Source organism: Anomaloglossus baeobatrachus, unplaced genomic scaffold (genome assembly GCF_048569485.1).
Source record: "Anomaloglossus baeobatrachus isolate aAnoBae1 unplaced genomic scaffold, aAnoBae1.hap1 Scaffold_5239, whole genome shotgun sequence".
Lineage (NCBI taxonomy): Eukaryota > Metazoa > Chordata > Amphibia > Anura > Aromobatidae > Anomaloglossus > Anomaloglossus baeobatrachus.
The window spans coordinates 1-20,266 of record NW_027444606.1 but is presented as its reverse complement, the minus strand read 5'-3'; the positions used below and the strand labels follow the sequence as shown (position 1 = coordinate 20,266).

General features: G+C 46.2%; 13 non-coding genes across 13 annotated transcripts; all 13 read left to right on the top strand.

Moving 5' to 3' along the window:
- Window positions 1-301: 301 nt before the first annotated feature.
- LOC142282975 (U2 spliceosomal RNA) lies at window positions 302-492 on the top strand. The gene has a single exon (XR_012744747.1). It is a non-coding gene; the product is annotated as a U2 spliceosomal RNA (small nuclear RNA).
- Window positions 493-1,879: 1,387 nt separating this feature from the next.
- LOC142282973 (U2 spliceosomal RNA) lies at window positions 1,880-2,070 on the top strand. The gene has a single exon (XR_012744746.1). It is a non-coding gene; the product is annotated as a U2 spliceosomal RNA (small nuclear RNA).
- A 1,387-nt stretch (window positions 2,071-3,457) lies between these two features.
- LOC142282972 (U2 spliceosomal RNA) lies at window positions 3,458-3,648 on the top strand. Its single transcript, XR_012744745.1, has one exon. It is a non-coding gene; the product is annotated as a U2 spliceosomal RNA (small nuclear RNA).
- A 1,387-nt stretch (window positions 3,649-5,035) lies between these two features.
- Window positions 5,036-5,226, top strand: LOC142282971 (U2 spliceosomal RNA). Its single transcript, XR_012744744.1, has one exon. It is a non-coding gene; the product is annotated as a U2 spliceosomal RNA (small nuclear RNA).
- A 1,387-nt stretch (window positions 5,227-6,613) lies between these two features.
- LOC142282970 (U2 spliceosomal RNA) lies at window positions 6,614-6,804 on the top strand. Its single transcript, XR_012744743.1, has one exon. It is a non-coding gene; the product is annotated as a U2 spliceosomal RNA (small nuclear RNA).
- A 1,387-nt stretch (window positions 6,805-8,191) lies between these two features.
- On the top strand, window positions 8,192-8,382 carry LOC142282969 (U2 spliceosomal RNA). The gene has a single exon (XR_012744742.1). It is a non-coding gene; the product is annotated as a U2 spliceosomal RNA (small nuclear RNA).
- A 1,387-nt stretch (window positions 8,383-9,769) lies between these two features.
- Window positions 9,770-9,960, top strand: LOC142282968 (U2 spliceosomal RNA). Its single transcript, XR_012744741.1, has one exon. It is a non-coding gene; the product is annotated as a U2 spliceosomal RNA (small nuclear RNA).
- Window positions 9,961-11,347: 1,387 nt separating this feature from the next.
- On the top strand, window positions 11,348-11,538 carry LOC142282967 (U2 spliceosomal RNA). The gene has a single exon (XR_012744740.1). It is a non-coding gene; the product is annotated as a U2 spliceosomal RNA (small nuclear RNA).
- Window positions 11,539-12,925: 1,387 nt separating this feature from the next.
- Window positions 12,926-13,116, top strand: LOC142282979 (U2 spliceosomal RNA). Its single transcript, XR_012744751.1, has one exon. It is a non-coding gene; the product is annotated as a U2 spliceosomal RNA (small nuclear RNA).
- A 1,387-nt stretch (window positions 13,117-14,503) lies between these two features.
- On the top strand, window positions 14,504-14,694 carry LOC142282978 (U2 spliceosomal RNA). Its single transcript, XR_012744750.1, has one exon. It is a non-coding gene; the product is annotated as a U2 spliceosomal RNA (small nuclear RNA).
- A 1,387-nt stretch (window positions 14,695-16,081) lies between these two features.
- On the top strand, window positions 16,082-16,272 carry LOC142282977 (U2 spliceosomal RNA). The gene has a single exon (XR_012744749.1). It is a non-coding gene; the product is annotated as a U2 spliceosomal RNA (small nuclear RNA).
- A 1,387-nt stretch (window positions 16,273-17,659) lies between these two features.
- LOC142282976 (U2 spliceosomal RNA) lies at window positions 17,660-17,850 on the top strand. The gene has a single exon (XR_012744748.1). It is a non-coding gene; the product is annotated as a U2 spliceosomal RNA (small nuclear RNA).
- Window positions 17,851-19,237: 1,387 nt separating this feature from the next.
- Window positions 19,238-19,428, top strand: LOC142282966 (U2 spliceosomal RNA). The gene has a single exon (XR_012744739.1). It is a non-coding gene; the product is annotated as a U2 spliceosomal RNA (small nuclear RNA).
- Window positions 19,429-20,266: the final 838 nt, after the last annotated feature.

Here is a 20,266-nt window from a genome sequence, read left to right as displayed (position 1 = left end):
TGACGGAAAGTCAGGCAACCTGTCCTGTCCGTCTTTTTGTATCGTGAATTGGAAAGACTGCAAGGGGGAGGGGAGTTGCTTGCGCCCTAAAGGAGGAGTTATTCAGATTCATTGCAGTGGGCGGCGGCTGCAAAACGCACCATTCTTCTTGTTTTGGCTCTGCAAAGCAGCCTTTTCAAGGGTTGGCTTGGGTGACAAAATGTCTTGTGTAGGCGTGGGTTTGTCTCCCTCTCGCTCTCTCTCCCTAAGATGTGTCCGGCATAGGCCAGGGTGCCACTCGAGGCCCAAACCAATTCTGGTTATCGCTTCTCGGCCTTTTGGCTAAGATCAAGTGTAGTATCTGTTCTTATCAGTTTAATATCTGATACGTCCCCTATCTGGGGACCATATATTAAATGGATTTTTAGAACAGGGAGATGGAAAAAGAGCTTGCTCTGTCCACTCCACGCATTGACCTGGTATTGCAGTACCTCCAGGAACGGTGCACCCCTTCTTAACCCAGTTTCCAAAAGCAGAACTCAATTCACCTGATTCATATTAGCCCGATTTAATGAATTGGAAGAAAGCATACGTCTTCATATGCACCTCAATTTGGCCCATTCACTTTTCACACTTCCTCCTTTTGTTTTTTATCTTTCACACTTTTGACTTTCTTTATTCATCCAAATAGCAAACTCATCACCACTCAACCTGACCAACTCGGCTATGTCCCCGTGCTGCAGTTCTCTGTCTTATCTAGATCATTTGCAATTGAATGGAATAGATCCCTTTTGGACAAAGTGGATTCACCTGCTGCTGCAGTGACCACAGGTGTGATAACATCTAGAATTGGCATCTGGTGCGATCTCTCCGCTTCCACTCCAAAGAAAGTTACCTGTTTATTCCTATCATGCATTGGTTTTTGGGGTTTTCTTTGAGTAATGATGATCTCTTTAGTAGTCTGTTGGCGCCCTCTCCTGGAGGAATAGTTTGCTTGCTCTTGGACATTCTAAAAGAGAGGTCATGATAGACATTGAGCTTCTGAGCTCAATTGGGGACAGTCATGGGTGATGAATGTTTGCAACCTACTGCGAAGCCTCATACCGCAATATAAGGAACGTCAAATACTAAGAAAGGGCGGCCTATGAAAGAATTACTACTTTCAATAAGTACACTTAAACGGCTAATTGGGAATAGAAAAACTGTAAAAAGCCCTCTGAGAAAGCCCCCCTCTAACCTTTGATAGTAAGCTTTTCTGTAGTCTGCCTGTTGATGTATTTTCCGTTTGAACTGTGCACAACATGAAGAGACGGAACACTGGCGGCTTGTCACAATGCCCCCCGATGACATCACAATAGCGCTGCTGCCTAGAAAACAAGCTGCGCAGAAGAAGTTGTTCTTTGGGTGGGAGGGTGGGCTAGTGGAAGGAGGGGGCAATCTCTTTTTTTCCCGGGTGGTAGGGGGATGACAGGAGAAGGGAAGCGGGTGGTGAGAAAGGTACAGAGGGCAGGGTTTGGGGGCTGGGAAGGAAAGGGAAAAGATTAGGGTTTGGGGATGATGAAAGGGCTTTCTACGGGTAAGGATGGCAAAGGGTGGCAGTGACGGAAAGTCAGGCAACCTGTCCTGTCCGTCTTTTTGTATCGTGAATTGGAAAGACTGCAAGGGGGAGGGGAGTTGCTTGCGCCCTAAAGGAGGAGTTATTCAGATTCATTGCAGTGGGCGGCGGCTGCAAAACGCACCATTCTTCTTGTTTTGGCTCTGCAAAGCAGCCTTTTCAAGGGTTGGCTTGGGTGACAAAATGTCTTGTGTAGGCGTGGGTTTGTCTCCCTCTCGCTCTCTCTCCCTAAGATGTGTCCGGCATAGGCCAGGGTGCCACTCGAGGCCCAAACCAATTCTGGTTATCGCTTCTCGGCCTTTTGGCTAAGATCAAGTGTAGTATCTGTTCTTATCAGTTTAATATCTGATACGTCCCCTATCTGGGGACCATATATTAAATGGATTTTTAGAACAGGGAGATGGAAAAAGAGCTTGCTCTGTCCACTCCACGCATTGACCTGGTATTGCAGTACCTCCAGGAACGGTGCACCCCTTCTTAACCCAGTTTCCAAAAGCAGAACTCAATTCACCTGATTCATATTAGCCCGATTTAATGAATTGGAAGAAAGCATACGTCTTCATATGCACCTCAATTTGGCCCATTCACTTTTCACACTTCCTCCTTTTGTTTTTTATCTTTCACACTTTTGACTTTCTTTATTCATCCAAATAGCAAACTCATCACCACTCAACCTGACCAACTCGGCTATGTCCCCGTGCTGCAGTTCTCTGTCTTATCTAGATCATTTGCAATTGAATGGAATAGATCCCTTTTGGACAAAGTGGATTCACCTGCTGCTGCAGTGACCACAGGTGTGATAACATCTAGAATTGGCATCTGGTGCGATCTCTCCGCTTCCACTCCAAAGAAAGTTACCTGTTTATTCCTATCATGCATTGGTTTTTGGGGTTTTCTTTGAGTAATGATGATCTCTTTAGTAGTCTGTTGGCGCCCTCTCCTGGAGGAATAGTTTGCTTGCTCTTGGACATTCTAAAAGAGAGGTCATGATAGACATTGAGCTTCTGAGCTCAATTGGGGACAGTCATGGGTGATGAATGTTTGCAACCTACTGCGAAGCCTCATACCGCAATATAAGGAACGTCAAATACTAAGAAAGGGCGGCCTATGAAAGAATTACTACTTTCAATAAGTACACTTAAACGGCTAATTGGGAATAGAAAAACTGTAAAAAGCCCTCTGAGAAAGCCCCCCTCTAACCTTTGATAGTAAGCTTTTCTGTAGTCTGCCTGTTGATGTATTTTCCGTTTGAACTGTGCACAACATGAAGAGACGGAACACTGGCGGCTTGTCACAATGCCCCCCGATGACATCACAATAGCGCTGCTGCCTAGAAAACAAGCTGCGCAGAAGAAGTTGTTCTTTGGGTGGGAGGGTGGGCTAGTGGAAGGAGGGGGCAATCTCTTTTTTTCCCGGGTGGTAGGGGGATGACAGGAGAAGGGAAGCGGGTGGTGAGAAAGGTACAGAGGGCAGGGTTTGGGGGCTGGGAAGGAAAGGGAAAAGATTAGGGTTTGGGGATGATGAAAGGGCTTTCTACGGGTAAGGATGGCAAAGGGTGGCAGTGACGGAAAGTCAGGCAACCTGTCCTGTCCGTCTTTTTGTATCGTGAATTGGAAAGACTGCAAGGGGGAGGGGAGTTGCTTGCGCCCTAAAGGAGGAGTTATTCAGATTCATTGCAGTGGGCGGCGGCTGCAAAACGCACCATTCTTCTTGTTTTGGCTCTGCAAAGCAGCCTTTTCAAGGGTTGGCTTGGGTGACAAAATGTCTTGTGTAGGCGTGGGTTTGTCTCCCTCTCGCTCTCTCTCCCTAAGATGTGTCCGGCATAGGCCAGGGTGCCACTCGAGGCCCAAACCAATTCTGGTTATCGCTTCTCGGCCTTTTGGCTAAGATCAAGTGTAGTATCTGTTCTTATCAGTTTAATATCTGATACGTCCCCTATCTGGGGACCATATATTAAATGGATTTTTAGAACAGGGAGATGGAAAAAGAGCTTGCTCTGTCCACTCCACGCATTGACCTGGTATTGCAGTACCTCCAGGAACGGTGCACCCCTTCTTAACCCAGTTTCCAAAAGCAGAACTCAATTCACCTGATTCATATTAGCCCGATTTAATGAATTGGAAGAAAGCATACGTCTTCATATGCACCTCAATTTGGCCCATTCACTTTTCACACTTCCTCCTTTTGTTTTTTATCTTTCACACTTTTGACTTTCTTTATTCATCCAAATAGCAAACTCATCACCACTCAACCTGACCAACTCGGCTATGTCCCCGTGCTGCAGTTCTCTGTCTTATCTAGATCATTTGCAATTGAATGGAATAGATCCCTTTTGGACAAAGTGGATTCACCTGCTGCTGCAGTGACCACAGGTGTGATAACATCTAGAATTGGCATCTGGTGCGATCTCTCCGCTTCCACTCCAAAGAAAGTTACCTGTTTATTCCTATCATGCATTGGTTTTTGGGGTTTTCTTTGAGTAATGATGATCTCTTTAGTAGTCTGTTGGCGCCCTCTCCTGGAGGAATAGTTTGCTTGCTCTTGGACATTCTAAAAGAGAGGTCATGATAGACATTGAGCTTCTGAGCTCAATTGGGGACAGTCATGGGTGATGAATGTTTGCAACCTACTGCGAAGCCTCATACCGCAATATAAGGAACGTCAAATACTAAGAAAGGGCGGCCTATGAAAGAATTACTACTTTCAATAAGTACACTTAAACGGCTAATTGGGAATAGAAAAACTGTAAAAAGCCCTCTGAGAAAGCCCCCCTCTAACCTTTGATAGTAAGCTTTTCTGTAGTCTGCCTGTTGATGTATTTTCCGTTTGAACTGTGCACAACATGAAGAGACGGAACACTGGCGGCTTGTCACAATGCCCCCCGATGACATCACAATAGCGCTGCTGCCTAGAAAACAAGCTGCGCAGAAGAAGTTGTTCTTTGGGTGGGAGGGTGGGCTAGTGGAAGGAGGGGGCAATCTCTTTTTTTCCCGGGTGGTAGGGGGATGACAGGAGAAGGGAAGCGGGTGGTGAGAAAGGTACAGAGGGCAGGGTTTGGGGGCTGGGAAGGAAAGGGAAAAGATTAGGGTTTGGGGATGATGAAAGGGCTTTCTACGGGTAAGGATGGCAAAGGGTGGCAGTGACGGAAAGTCAGGCAACCTGTCCTGTCCGTCTTTTTGTATCGTGAATTGGAAAGACTGCAAGGGGGAGGGGAGTTGCTTGCGCCCTAAAGGAGGAGTTATTCAGATTCATTGCAGTGGGCGGCGGCTGCAAAACGCACCATTCTTCTTGTTTTGGCTCTGCAAAGCAGCCTTTTCAAGGGTTGGCTTGGGTGACAAAATGTCTTGTGTAGGCGTGGGTTTGTCTCCCTCTCGCTCTCTCTCCCTAAGATGTGTCCGGCATAGGCCAGGGTGCCACTCGAGGCCCAAACCAATTCTGGTTATCGCTTCTCGGCCTTTTGGCTAAGATCAAGTGTAGTATCTGTTCTTATCAGTTTAATATCTGATACGTCCCCTATCTGGGGACCATATATTAAATGGATTTTTAGAACAGGGAGATGGAAAAAGAGCTTGCTCTGTCCACTCCACGCATTGACCTGGTATTGCAGTACCTCCAGGAACGGTGCACCCCTTCTTAACCCAGTTTCCAAAAGCAGAACTCAATTCACCTGATTCATATTAGCCCGATTTAATGAATTGGAAGAAAGCATACGTCTTCATATGCACCTCAATTTGGCCCATTCACTTTTCACACTTCCTCCTTTTGTTTTTTATCTTTCACACTTTTGACTTTCTTTATTCATCCAAATAGCAAACTCATCACCACTCAACCTGACCAACTCGGCTATGTCCCCGTGCTGCAGTTCTCTGTCTTATCTAGATCATTTGCAATTGAATGGAATAGATCCCTTTTGGACAAAGTGGATTCACCTGCTGCTGCAGTGACCACAGGTGTGATAACATCTAGAATTGGCATCTGGTGCGATCTCTCCGCTTCCACTCCAAAGAAAGTTACCTGTTTATTCCTATCATGCATTGGTTTTTGGGGTTTTCTTTGAGTAATGATGATCTCTTTAGTAGTCTGTTGGCGCCCTCTCCTGGAGGAATAGTTTGCTTGCTCTTGGACATTCTAAAAGAGAGGTCATGATAGACATTGAGCTTCTGAGCTCAATTGGGGACAGTCATGGGTGATGAATGTTTGCAACCTACTGCGAAGCCTCATACCGCAATATAAGGAACGTCAAATACTAAGAAAGGGCGGCCTATGAAAGAATTACTACTTTCAATAAGTACACTTAAACGGCTAATTGGGAATAGAAAAACTGTAAAAAGCCCTCTGAGAAAGCCCCCCTCTAACCTTTGATAGTAAGCTTTTCTGTAGTCTGCCTGTTGATGTATTTTCCGTTTGAACTGTGCACAACATGAAGAGACGGAACACTGGCGGCTTGTCACAATGCCCCCCGATGACATCACAATAGCGCTGCTGCCTAGAAAACAAGCTGCGCAGAAGAAGTTGTTCTTTGGGTGGGAGGGTGGGCTAGTGGAAGGAGGGGGCAATCTCTTTTTTTCCCGGGTGGTAGGGGGATGACAGGAGAAGGGAAGCGGGTGGTGAGAAAGGTACAGAGGGCAGGGTTTGGGGGCTGGGAAGGAAAGGGAAAAGATTAGGGTTTGGGGATGATGAAAGGGCTTTCTACGGGTAAGGATGGCAAAGGGTGGCAGTGACGGAAAGTCAGGCAACCTGTCCTGTCCGTCTTTTTGTATCGTGAATTGGAAAGACTGCAAGGGGGAGGGGAGTTGCTTGCGCCCTAAAGGAGGAGTTATTCAGATTCATTGCAGTGGGCGGCGGCTGCAAAACGCACCATTCTTCTTGTTTTGGCTCTGCAAAGCAGCCTTTTCAAGGGTTGGCTTGGGTGACAAAATGTCTTGTGTAGGCGTGGGTTTGTCTCCCTCTCGCTCTCTCTCCCTAAGATGTGTCCGGCATAGGCCAGGGTGCCACTCGAGGCCCAAACCAATTCTGGTTATCGCTTCTCGGCCTTTTGGCTAAGATCAAGTGTAGTATCTGTTCTTATCAGTTTAATATCTGATACGTCCCCTATCTGGGGACCATATATTAAATGGATTTTTAGAACAGGGAGATGGAAAAAGAGCTTGCTCTGTCCACTCCACGCATTGACCTGGTATTGCAGTACCTCCAGGAACGGTGCACCCCTTCTTAACCCAGTTTCCAAAAGCAGAACTCAATTCACCTGATTCATATTAGCCCGATTTAATGAATTGGAAGAAAGCATACGTCTTCATATGCACCTCAATTTGGCCCATTCACTTTTCACACTTCCTCCTTTTGTTTTTTATCTTTCACACTTTTGACTTTCTTTATTCATCCAAATAGCAAACTCATCACCACTCAACCTGACCAACTCGGCTATGTCCCCGTGCTGCAGTTCTCTGTCTTATCTAGATCATTTGCAATTGAATGGAATAGATCCCTTTTGGACAAAGTGGATTCACCTGCTGCTGCAGTGACCACAGGTGTGATAACATCTAGAATTGGCATCTGGTGCGATCTCTCCGCTTCCACTCCAAAGAAAGTTACCTGTTTATTCCTATCATGCATTGGTTTTTGGGGTTTTCTTTGAGTAATGATGATCTCTTTAGTAGTCTGTTGGCGCCCTCTCCTGGAGGAATAGTTTGCTTGCTCTTGGACATTCTAAAAGAGAGGTCATGATAGACATTGAGCTTCTGAGCTCAATTGGGGACAGTCATGGGTGATGAATGTTTGCAACCTACTGCGAAGCCTCATACCGCAATATAAGGAACGTCAAATACTAAGAAAGGGCGGCCTATGAAAGAATTACTACTTTCAATAAGTACACTTAAACGGCTAATTGGGAATAGAAAAACTGTAAAAAGCCCTCTGAGAAAGCCCCCCTCTAACCTTTGATAGTAAGCTTTTCTGTAGTCTGCCTGTTGATGTATTTTCCGTTTGAACTGTGCACAACATGAAGAGACGGAACACTGGCGGCTTGTCACAATGCCCCCCGATGACATCACAATAGCGCTGCTGCCTAGAAAACAAGCTGCGCAGAAGAAGTTGTTCTTTGGGTGGGAGGGTGGGCTAGTGGAAGGAGGGGGCAATCTCTTTTTTTCCCGGGTGGTAGGGGGATGACAGGAGAAGGGAAGCGGGTGGTGAGAAAGGTACAGAGGGCAGGGTTTGGGGGCTGGGAAGGAAAGGGAAAAGATTAGGGTTTGGGGATGATGAAAGGGCTTTCTACGGGTAAGGATGGCAAAGGGTGGCAGTGACGGAAAGTCAGGCAACCTGTCCTGTCCGTCTTTTTGTATCGTGAATTGGAAAGACTGCAAGGGGGAGGGGAGTTGCTTGCGCCCTAAAGGAGGAGTTATTCAGATTCATTGCAGTGGGCGGCGGCTGCAAAACGCACCATTCTTCTTGTTTTGGCTCTGCAAAGCAGCCTTTTCAAGGGTTGGCTTGGGTGACAAAATGTCTTGTGTAGGCGTGGGTTTGTCTCCCTCTCGCTCTCTCTCCCTAAGATGTGTCCGGCATAGGCCAGGGTGCCACTCGAGGCCCAAACCAATTCTGGTTATCGCTTCTCGGCCTTTTGGCTAAGATCAAGTGTAGTATCTGTTCTTATCAGTTTAATATCTGATACGTCCCCTATCTGGGGACCATATATTAAATGGATTTTTAGAACAGGGAGATGGAAAAAGAGCTTGCTCTGTCCACTCCACGCATTGACCTGGTATTGCAGTACCTCCAGGAACGGTGCACCCCTTCTTAACCCAGTTTCCAAAAGCAGAACTCAATTCACCTGATTCATATTAGCCCGATTTAATGAATTGGAAGAAAGCATACGTCTTCATATGCACCTCAATTTGGCCCATTCACTTTTCACACTTCCTCCTTTTGTTTTTTATCTTTCACACTTTTGACTTTCTTTATTCATCCAAATAGCAAACTCATCACCACTCAACCTGACCAACTCGGCTATGTCCCCGTGCTGCAGTTCTCTGTCTTATCTAGATCATTTGCAATTGAATGGAATAGATCCCTTTTGGACAAAGTGGATTCACCTGCTGCTGCAGTGACCACAGGTGTGATAACATCTAGAATTGGCATCTGGTGCGATCTCTCCGCTTCCACTCCAAAGAAAGTTACCTGTTTATTCCTATCATGCATTGGTTTTTGGGGTTTTCTTTGAGTAATGATGATCTCTTTAGTAGTCTGTTGGCGCCCTCTCCTGGAGGAATAGTTTGCTTGCTCTTGGACATTCTAAAAGAGAGGTCATGATAGACATTGAGCTTCTGAGCTCAATTGGGGACAGTCATGGGTGATGAATGTTTGCAACCTACTGCGAAGCCTCATACCGCAATATAAGGAACGTCAAATACTAAGAAAGGGCGGCCTATGAAAGAATTACTACTTTCAATAAGTACACTTAAACGGCTAATTGGGAATAGAAAAACTGTAAAAAGCCCTCTGAGAAAGCCCCCCTCTAACCTTTGATAGTAAGCTTTTCTGTAGTCTGCCTGTTGATGTATTTTCCGTTTGAACTGTGCACAACATGAAGAGACGGAACACTGGCGGCTTGTCACAATGCCCCCCGATGACATCACAATAGCGCTGCTGCCTAGAAAACAAGCTGCGCAGAAGAAGTTGTTCTTTGGGTGGGAGGGTGGGCTAGTGGAAGGAGGGGGCAATCTCTTTTTTTCCCGGGTGGTAGGGGGATGACAGGAGAAGGGAAGCGGGTGGTGAGAAAGGTACAGAGGGCAGGGTTTGGGGGCTGGGAAGGAAAGGGAAAAGATTAGGGTTTGGGGATGATGAAAGGGCTTTCTACGGGTAAGGATGGCAAAGGGTGGCAGTGACGGAAAGTCAGGCAACCTGTCCTGTCCGTCTTTTTGTATCGTGAATTGGAAAGACTGCAAGGGGGAGGGGAGTTGCTTGCGCCCTAAAGGAGGAGTTATTCAGATTCATTGCAGTGGGCGGCGGCTGCAAAACGCACCATTCTTCTTGTTTTGGCTCTGCAAAGCAGCCTTTTCAAGGGTTGGCTTGGGTGACAAAATGTCTTGTGTAGGCGTGGGTTTGTCTCCCTCTCGCTCTCTCTCCCTAAGATGTGTCCGGCATAGGCCAGGGTGCCACTCGAGGCCCAAACCAATTCTGGTTATCGCTTCTCGGCCTTTTGGCTAAGATCAAGTGTAGTATCTGTTCTTATCAGTTTAATATCTGATACGTCCCCTATCTGGGGACCATATATTAAATGGATTTTTAGAACAGGGAGATGGAAAAAGAGCTTGCTCTGTCCACTCCACGCATTGACCTGGTATTGCAGTACCTCCAGGAACGGTGCACCCCTTCTTAACCCAGTTTCCAAAAGCAGAACTCAATTCACCTGATTCATATTAGCCCGATTTAATGAATTGGAAGAAAGCATACGTCTTCATATGCACCTCAATTTGGCCCATTCACTTTTCACACTTCCTCCTTTTGTTTTTTATCTTTCACACTTTTGACTTTCTTTATTCATCCAAATAGCAAACTCATCACCACTCAACCTGACCAACTCGGCTATGTCCCCGTGCTGCAGTTCTCTGTCTTATCTAGATCATTTGCAATTGAATGGAATAGATCCCTTTTGGACAAAGTGGATTCACCTGCTGCTGCAGTGACCACAGGTGTGATAACATCTAGAATTGGCATCTGGTGCGATCTCTCCGCTTCCACTCCAAAGAAAGTTACCTGTTTATTCCTATCATGCATTGGTTTTTGGGGTTTTCTTTGAGTAATGATGATCTCTTTAGTAGTCTGTTGGCGCCCTCTCCTGGAGGAATAGTTTGCTTGCTCTTGGACATTCTAAAAGAGAGGTCATGATAGACATTGAGCTTCTGAGCTCAATTGGGGACAGTCATGGGTGATGAATGTTTGCAACCTACTGCGAAGCCTCATACCGCAATATAAGGAACGTCAAATACTAAGAAAGGGCGGCCTATGAAAGAATTACTACTTTCAATAAGTACACTTAAACGGCTAATTGGGAATAGAAAAACTGTAAAAAGCCCTCTGAGAAAGCCCCCCTCTAACCTTTGATAGTAAGCTTTTCTGTAGTCTGCCTGTTGATGTATTTTCCGTTTGAACTGTGCACAACATGAAGAGACGGAACACTGGCGGCTTGTCACAATGCCCCCCGATGACATCACAATAGCGCTGCTGCCTAGAAAACAAGCTGCGCAGAAGAAGTTGTTCTTTGGGTGGGAGGGTGGGCTAGTGGAAGGAGGGGGCAATCTCTTTTTTTCCCGGGTGGTAGGGGGATGACAGGAGAAGGGAAGCGGGTGGTGAGAAAGGTACAGAGGGCAGGGTTTGGGGGCTGGGAAGGAAAGGGAAAAGATTAGGGTTTGGGGATGATGAAAGGGCTTTCTACGGGTAAGGATGGCAAAGGGTGGCAGTGACGGAAAGTCAGGCAACCTGTCCTGTCCGTCTTTTTGTATCGTGAATTGGAAAGACTGCAAGGGGGAGGGGAGTTGCTTGCGCCCTAAAGGAGGAGTTATTCAGATTCATTGCAGTGGGCGGCGGCTGCAAAACGCACCATTCTTCTTGTTTTGGCTCTGCAAAGCAGCCTTTTCAAGGGTTGGCTTGGGTGACAAAATGTCTTGTGTAGGCGTGGGTTTGTCTCCCTCTCGCTCTCTCTCCCTAAGATGTGTCCGGCATAGGCCAGGGTGCCACTCGAGGCCCAAACCAATTCTGGTTATCGCTTCTCGGCCTTTTGGCTAAGATCAAGTGTAGTATCTGTTCTTATCAGTTTAATATCTGATACGTCCCCTATCTGGGGACCATATATTAAATGGATTTTTAGAACAGGGAGATGGAAAAAGAGCTTGCTCTGTCCACTCCACGCATTGACCTGGTATTGCAGTACCTCCAGGAACGGTGCACCCCTTCTTAACCCAGTTTCCAAAAGCAGAACTCAATTCACCTGATTCATATTAGCCCGATTTAATGAATTGGAAGAAAGCATACGTCTTCATATGCACCTCAATTTGGCCCATTCACTTTTCACACTTCCTCCTTTTGTTTTTTATCTTTCACACTTTTGACTTTCTTTATTCATCCAAATAGCAAACTCATCACCACTCAACCTGACCAACTCGGCTATGTCCCCGTGCTGCAGTTCTCTGTCTTATCTAGATCATTTGCAATTGAATGGAATAGATCCCTTTTGGACAAAGTGGATTCACCTGCTGCTGCAGTGACCACAGGTGTGATAACATCTAGAATTGGCATCTGGTGCGATCTCTCCGCTTCCACTCCAAAGAAAGTTACCTGTTTATTCCTATCATGCATTGGTTTTTGGGGTTTTCTTTGAGTAATGATGATCTCTTTAGTAGTCTGTTGGCGCCCTCTCCTGGAGGAATAGTTTGCTTGCTCTTGGACATTCTAAAAGAGAGGTCATGATAGACATTGAGCTTCTGAGCTCAATTGGGGACAGTCATGGGTGATGAATGTTTGCAACCTACTGCGAAGCCTCATACCGCAATATAAGGAACGTCAAATACTAAGAAAGGGCGGCCTATGAAAGAATTACTACTTTCAATAAGTACACTTAAACGGCTAATTGGGAATAGAAAAACTGTAAAAAGCCCTCTGAGAAAGCCCCCCTCTAACCTTTGATAGTAAGCTTTTCTGTAGTCTGCCTGTTGATGTATTTTCCGTTTGAACTGTGCACAACATGAAGAGACGGAACACTGGCGGCTTGTCACAATGCCCCCCGATGACATCACAATAGCGCTGCTGCCTAGAAAACAAGCTGCGCAGAAGAAGTTGTTCTTTGGGTGGGAGGGTGGGCTAGTGGAAGGAGGGGGCAATCTCTTTTTTTCCCGGGTGGTAGGGGGATGACAGGAGAAGGGAAGCGGGTGGTGAGAAAGGTACAGAGGGCAGGGTTTGGGGGCTGGGAAGGAAAGGGAAAAGATTAGGGTTTGGGGATGATGAAAGGGCTTTCTACGGGTAAGGATGGCAAAGGGTGGCAGTGACGGAAAGTCAGGCAACCTGTCCTGTCCGTCTTTTTGTATCGTGAATTGGAAAGACTGCAAGGGGGAGGGGAGTTGCTTGCGCCCTAAAGGAGGAGTTATTCAGATTCATTGCAGTGGGCGGCGGCTGCAAAACGCACCATTCTTCTTGTTTTGGCTCTGCAAAGCAGCCTTTTCAAGGGTTGGCTTGGGTGACAAAATGTCTTGTGTAGGCGTGGGTTTGTCTCCCTCTCGCTCTCTCTCCCTAAGATGTGTCCGGCATAGGCCAGGGTGCCACTCGAGGCCCAAACCAATTCTGGTTATCGCTTCTCGGCCTTTTGGCTAAGATCAAGTGTAGTATCTGTTCTTATCAGTTTAATATCTGATACGTCCCCTATCTGGGGACCATATATTAAATGGATTTTTAGAACAGGGAGATGGAAAAAGAGCTTGCTCTGTCCACTCCACGCATTGACCTGGTATTGCAGTACCTCCAGGAACGGTGCACCCCTTCTTAACCCAGTTTCCAAAAGCAGAACTCAATTCACCTGATTCATATTAGCCCGATTTAATGAATTGGAAGAAAGCATACGTCTTCATATGCACCTCAATTTGGCCCATTCACTTTTCACACTTCCTCCTTTTGTTTTTTATCTTTCACACTTTTGACTTTCTTTATTCATCCAAATAGCAAACTCATCACCACTCAACCTGACCAACTCGGTTATGTCCCCGTGCTGCAGTTCTCTGTCTTATCTAGATCATTTGCAATTGAATGGAATAGATCCCTTTTGGACAAAGTGGATTCACCTGCTGCTGCAGTGACCACAGGTGTGATAACATCTAGAATTGGCATCTGGTGCGATCTCTCCGCTTCCACTCCAAAGAAAGTTACCTGTTTATTCCTATCATGCATTGGTTTTTGGGGTTTTCTTTGAGTAATGATGATCTCTTTAGTAGTCTGTTGGCGCCCTCTCCTGGAGGAATAGTTTGCTTGCTCTTGGACATTCTAAAAGAGAGGTCATGATAGACATTGAGCTTCTGAGCTCAATTGGGGACAGTCATGGGTGATGAATGTTTGCAACCTACTGCGAAGCCTCATACCGCAATATAAGGAACGTCAAATACTAAGAAAGGGCGGCCTATGAAAGAATTACTACTTTCAATAAGTACACTTAAACGGCTAATTGGGAATAGAAAAACTGTAAAAAGCCCTCTGAGAAAGCCCCCCTCTAACCTTTGATAGTAAGCTTTTCTGTAGTCTGCCTGTTGATGTATTTTCCGTTTGAACTGTGCACAACATGAAGAGACGGAACACTGGCGGCTTGTCACAATGCCCCCCGATGACATCACAATAGCGCTGCTGCCTAGAAAACAAGCTGCGCAGAAGAAGTTGTTCTTTGGGTGGGAGGGTGGGCTAGTGGAAGGAGGGGGCAATCTCTTTTTTTCCCGGGTGGTAGGGGGATGACAGGAGAAGGGAAGCGGGTGGTGAGAAAGGTACAGAGGGCAGGGTTTGGGGGCTGGGAAGGAAAGGGAAAAGATTAGGGTTTGGGGATGATGAAAGGGCTTTCTACGGGTAAGGATGGCAAAGGGTGGCAGTGACGGAAAGTCAGGCAACCTGTCCTGTCCGTCTTTTTGTATCGTGAATTGGAAAGACTGCAAGGGGGAGGGGAGTTGCTTGCGCCCTAAAGGAGGAGTTATTCAGATTCATTGCAGTGGGCGGCGGCTGCAAAACGCACCATTCTTCTTGTTTTGGCTCTGCAAAGCAGCCTTTTCAAGGGTTGGCTTGGGTGACAAAATGTCTTGTGTAGGCGTGGGTTTGTCTCCCTCTCGCTCTCTCTCCCTAAGATGTGTCCGGCATAGGCCAGGGTGCCACTCGAGGCCCAAACCAATTCTGGTTATCGCTTCTCGGCCTTTTGGCTAAGATCAAGTGTAGTATCTGTTCTTATCAGTTTAATATCTGATACGTCCCCTATCTGGGGACCATATATTAAATGGATTTTTAGAACAGGGAGATGGAAAAAGAGCTTGCTCTGTCCACTCCACGCATTGACCTGGTATTGCAGTACCTCCAGGAACGGTGCACCCCTTCTTAACCCAGTTTCCAAAAGCAGAACTCAATTCACCTGATTCATATTAGCCCGATTTAATGAATTGGAAGAAAGCATACGTCTTCATATGCACCTCAATTTGGCCCATTCACTTTTCACACTTCCTCCTTTTGTTTTTTATCTTTCACACTTTTGACTTTCTTTATTCATCCAAATAGCAAACTCATCACCACTCAACCTGACCAACTCGGCTATGTCCCCGTGCTGCAGTTCTCTGTCTTATCTAGATCATTTGCAATTGAATGGAATAGATCCCTTTTGGACAAAGTGGATTCACCTGCTGCTGCAGTGACCACAGGTGTGATAACATCTAGAATTGGCATCTGGTGCGATCTCTCCGCTTCCACTCCAAAGAAAGTTACCTGTTTATTCCTATCATGCATTGGTTTTTGGGGTTTTCTTTGAGTAATGATGATCTCTTTAGTAGTCTGTTGGCGCCCTCTCCTGGAGGAATAGTTTGCTTGCTCTTGGACATTCTAAAAGAGAGGTCATGATAGACATTGAGCTTCTGAGCTCAATTGGGGACAGTCATGGGTGATGAATGTTTGCAACCTACTGCGAAGCCTCATACCGCAATATAAGGAACGTCAAATACTAAGAAAGGGCGGCCTATGAAAGAATTACTACTTTCAATAAGTACACTTAAACGGCTAATTGGGAATAGAAAAACTGTAAAAAGCCCTCTGAGAAAGCCCCCCTCTAACCTTTGATAGTAAGCTTTTCTGTAGTCTGCCTGTTGATGTATTTTCCGTTTGAACTGTGCACAACATGAAGAGACGGAACACTGGCGGCTTGTCACAATGCCCCCCGATGACATCACAATAGCGCTGCTGCCTAGAAAACAAGCTGCGCAGAAGAAGTTGTTCTTTGGGTGGGAGGGTGGGCTAGTGGAAGGAGGGGGCAATCTCTTTTTTTCCCGGGTGGTAGGGGGATGACAGGAGAAGGGAAGCGGGTGGTGAGAAAGGTACAGAGGGCAGGGTTTGGGGGCTGGGAAGGAAAGGGAAAAGATTAGGGTTTGGGGATGATGAAAGGGCTTTCTACGGGTAAGGATGGCAAAGGGTGGCAGTGACGGAAAGTCAGGCAACCTGTCCTGTCCGTCTTTTTGTATCGTGAATTGGAAAGACTGCAAGGGGGAGGGGAGTTGCTTGCGCCCTAAAGGAGGAGTTATTCAGATTCATTGCAGTGGGCGGCGGCTGCAAAACGCACCATTCTTCTTGTTTTGGCTCTGCAAAGCAGCCTTTTCAAGGGTTGGCTTGGGTGACAAAATGTCTTGTGTAGGCGTGGGTTTGTCTCCCTCTCGCTCTCTCTCCCTAAGATGTGTCCGGCATAGGCCAGGGTGCCACTCGAGGCCCAAACCAATTCTGGTTATCGCTTCTCGGCCTTTTGGCTAAGATCAAGTGTAGTATCTGTTCTTATCAGTTTAATATCTGATACGTCCCCTATCTGGGGACCATATATTAAATGGATTTTTAGAACAGGGAGATGGAAAAAGAGCTTGCTCTGTCCACTCCACGCATTGACCTGGTATTGCAGTACCTCCAGGAACGGTGCACCCCTTCTTAACCCAGTTTCCAAAAGCAGAACTCAATTCACCTGATTCATATTAGCCCGATTTAATGAATTGGAAGAAAGCATACGTCTTCATATGCACCTCAATTTGGCCCATTCACTTTTCACACTTCCTCCTTTTGTTTTTTATCTTTCACACTTTTGACTTTCTTTATTCATCCAAATAGCAAACTCATCACCACTCAACCTGACCAACTCGGCTATGTCCCCGTGCTGCAGTTCTCTGTCTTATCTAGATCATTTGCAATTGAATGGAATAGATCCCTTTTGGACAAAGTGGATTCACCTGCTGCTGCAGTGACCACAGGTGTGATAACATCTAGAATTGGCATCTGGTGCGATCTCTCCGCTTCCACTCCAAAGAAAGTTACCTGTTTATTCCTATCATGCATTGGTTTTTGGGGTTTTCTTTGAGTAATGATGATCTCTTTAGTAGTCTGTTGGCGCCCTCTCCTGGAGGAATAGTTTGCTTGCTCTTGGACATTCTAAAAGAGAGGTCATGATAGACATTGAGCTTCTGAGCTCAATTGGGGACAGTCATGGGTGATGAATGTTTGCAACCTACTGCGAAGCCTCATACCGCAATATAAGGAACGTCAAATACTAAGAAAGGGCGGCCTATGAAAGAATTACTACTTTCAATAAGTACACTTAAACGGCTAATTGGGAATAGAAAAACTGTAAAAAGCCCTCTGAGAAAGCCCCCCTCTAACCTTTGATAGTAAGCTTTTCTGTAGTCTGCCTGTTGATGTATTTTCCGTTTGAACTGTGCACAACATGAAGAGACGGAACACTGGCGGCTTGTCACAATGCCCCCCGATGACATCACAATAGCGCTGCTGCCTAGAAAACAAGCTGCGCAGAAGAAGTTGTTCTTTGGGTGGGAGGGTGGGCTAGTGGAAGGAGGGGGCAATCTCTTTTTTTCCCGGGTGGTAGGGGGATGACAGGAGAAGGGAAGCGGGTGGTGAGAAAGGTACAGAGGGCAGGGTTTGGGGGCTGGGAAGGAAAGGGAAAAGATTAGGGTTTGGGGATGATGAAAGGGCTTTCTACGGGTAAGGATGGCAAAGGGTGGCAGTGACGGAAAGTCAGGCAACCTGTCCTGTCCGTCTTTTTGTATCGTGAATTGGAAAGACTGCAAGGGGGAGGGGAGTTGCTTGCGCCCTAAAGGAGGAGTTATTCAGATTCATTGCAGTGGGCGGCGGCTGCAAAACGCACCATTCTTCTTGTTTTGGCTCTGCAAAGCAGCCTTTTCAAGGGTTGGCTTGGGTGACAAAATGTCTTGTGTAGGCGTGGGTTTGTCTCCCTCTCGCTCTCTCTCCCTAAGATGTGTCCGGCATAGGCCAGGGTGCCACTCGAGGCCCAAACCAATTCTGGTTATCGCTTCTCGGCCTTTTGGCTAAGATCAAGTGTAGTATCTGTTCTTATCAGTTTAATATCTGATACGTCCCCTATCTGGGGACCATATATTAAATGGATTTTTAGAACAGGGAGATGGAAAAAGAGCTTGCTCTGTCCACTCCACGCATTGACCTGGTATTGCAGTACCTCCAGGAACGGTGCACCCCTTCTTAACCCAGTTTCCAAAAGCAGAACTCAATTCACCTGATTCATATTAGCCCGATTTAATGAATTGGAAGAAAGCATACGTCTTCATATGCACCTCAATTTGGCCCATTCACTTTTCACACTTCCTCCTTTTGTTTTTTATCTTTCACACTTTTGACTTTCTTTATTCATCCAAATAGCAAACTCATCACCACTCAACCTGACCAACTCGGCTATGTCCCCGTGCTGCAGTTCTCTGTCTTATCTAGATCATTTGCAATTGAATGGAATAGATCCCTTTTGGACAAAGTGGATTCACCTGCTGCTGCAGTGACCACAGGTGTGATAACATCTAGAATTGGCATCTGGTGCGATCTCTCCGCTTCCACTCCAAAGAAAGTTACCTGTTTATTCCTATCATGCATTGGTTTTTGGGGTTTTCTTTGAGTAATGATGATCTCTTTAGTAGTCTGTTGGCGCCCTCTCCTGGAGGAATAGTTTGCTTGCTCTTGGACATTCTAAAAGAGAGGTCATGATAGACATTGAGCTTCTGAGCTCAATTGGGGACAGTCATGGGTGATGAATGTTTGCAACCTACTGCGAAGCCTCATACCGCAATATAAGGAACGTCAAATACTAAGAAAGGGCGGCCTATGAAAGAATTACTACTTTCAATAAGTACACTTAAACGGCTAATTGGGAATAGAAAAACTGTAAAAAGCCCTCTGAGAAAGCCCCCCTCTAACCTTTGATAGTAAGCTTTTCTGTAGTCTGCCTGTTGATGTATTTTCCGTTTGAACTGTGCACAACATGAAGAGACGGAACACTGGCGGCTTGTCACAATGCCCCCCGATGACATCACAATAGCGCTGCTGCCTAGAAAACAAGCTGCGCAGAAGAAGTTGTTCTTTGGGTGGGAGGGTGGGCTAGTGGAAGGAGGGGGCAATCTCTTTTTTTCCCGGGTGGTAGGGGGATGACAGGAGAAGGGAAGCGGGTGGTGAGAAAGGTACAGAGGGCAGGGTTTGGGGGCTGGGAAGGAAAGGGAAAAGATTAGGGTTTGGGGATGATGAAAGGGCTTTCTACGGGTAAGGATGGCAAAGGGTGGCAGTGACGGAAAGTCAGGCAACCTGTCCTGTCCGTCTTTTTGTATCGTGAATTGGAAAGACTGCAAGGGGGATGGGAGTTGCTTGCGCCCTAAAGGAGGAGTTATTCAGATTCATTGCAGTGGGCGGCGGCTGCAAAACGCACCATTCTTCTTGTTTTGGCTCTGCAAAGCAGCCTTTTCAAGGGTTGGCTTGGGTGACAAAATGTCTTGTGTAGGCGTGGGTTTGTCTCCCTCTCGCTCTCTCTCCCTAAGATGTGTCCGGCATAGGCCAGGGTGCCACTCGAGGCCCAAACCAATTCTGGTTATCGCTTCTCGGCCTTTTGGCTAAGATCAAGTGTAGTATCTGTTCTTATCAGTTTAATATCTGATACGTCCCCTATCTGGGGACCATATATTAAATGGATTTTTAGAACAGGGAGATGGAAAAAGAGCTTGCTCTGTCCACTCCACGCATTGACCTGGTATTGCAGTACCTCCAGGAACGGTGCACCCCTTCTTAACCCAGTTTCCAAAAGCAGAACTCAATTCACCTGATTCATATTAGCCCGATTTAATGAATTGGAAGAAAGCATACGTCTTCATATGCACCTCAATTTGGCCCATTCACTTTTCACACTTCCTCCTTTTGTTTTTTATCTTTCACACTTTTGACTTTCTTTATTCATCCAAATAGCAAACTCATCACCACTCAACCTGACCAACTCGGCTATGTCCCCGTGCTGCAGTTCTCTGTCTTATCTAGATCATTTGCAATTGAATGGAATAGATCCCTTTTGGACAAAGTGGATTCACCTGCTGCTGCAGTGACCACAGGTGTGATAACATCTAGAATTGGCATCTGGTGCGATCTCTCCGCTTCCACTCCAAAGAAAGTTACCTGTTTATTCCTATCATGCATTGGTTTTTGGGGTTTTCTTTGAGTAATGATGATCTCTTTAGTAGTCTGTTGGCGCCCTCTCCTGGAGGAATAGTTTGCTTGCTCTTGGACATTCTAAAAGAGAGGTCATGATAGACATTGAGCTTCTGAGCTCAATTGGGGACAGTCATGGGTGATGAATGTTTGCAACCTACTGCGAAGCCTCATACCGCAATATAAGGAACGTCAAATACTAAGAAAGGGCGGCCTATGAAAGAATTACTACTTTCAATAAGTACACTTAAACGGCTAATTGGGAATAGAAAAACTGTAAAAAGCCCTCTGAGAAAGCCCCCCTCTAACCTTTGATAGTAAGCTTTTCTGTAGTCTGCCTGTTGATGTATTTTCCGTTTGAACTGTGCACAACATGAAGAGACGGAACACTGGCGGCTTGTCACAATGCCCCCCGATGACATC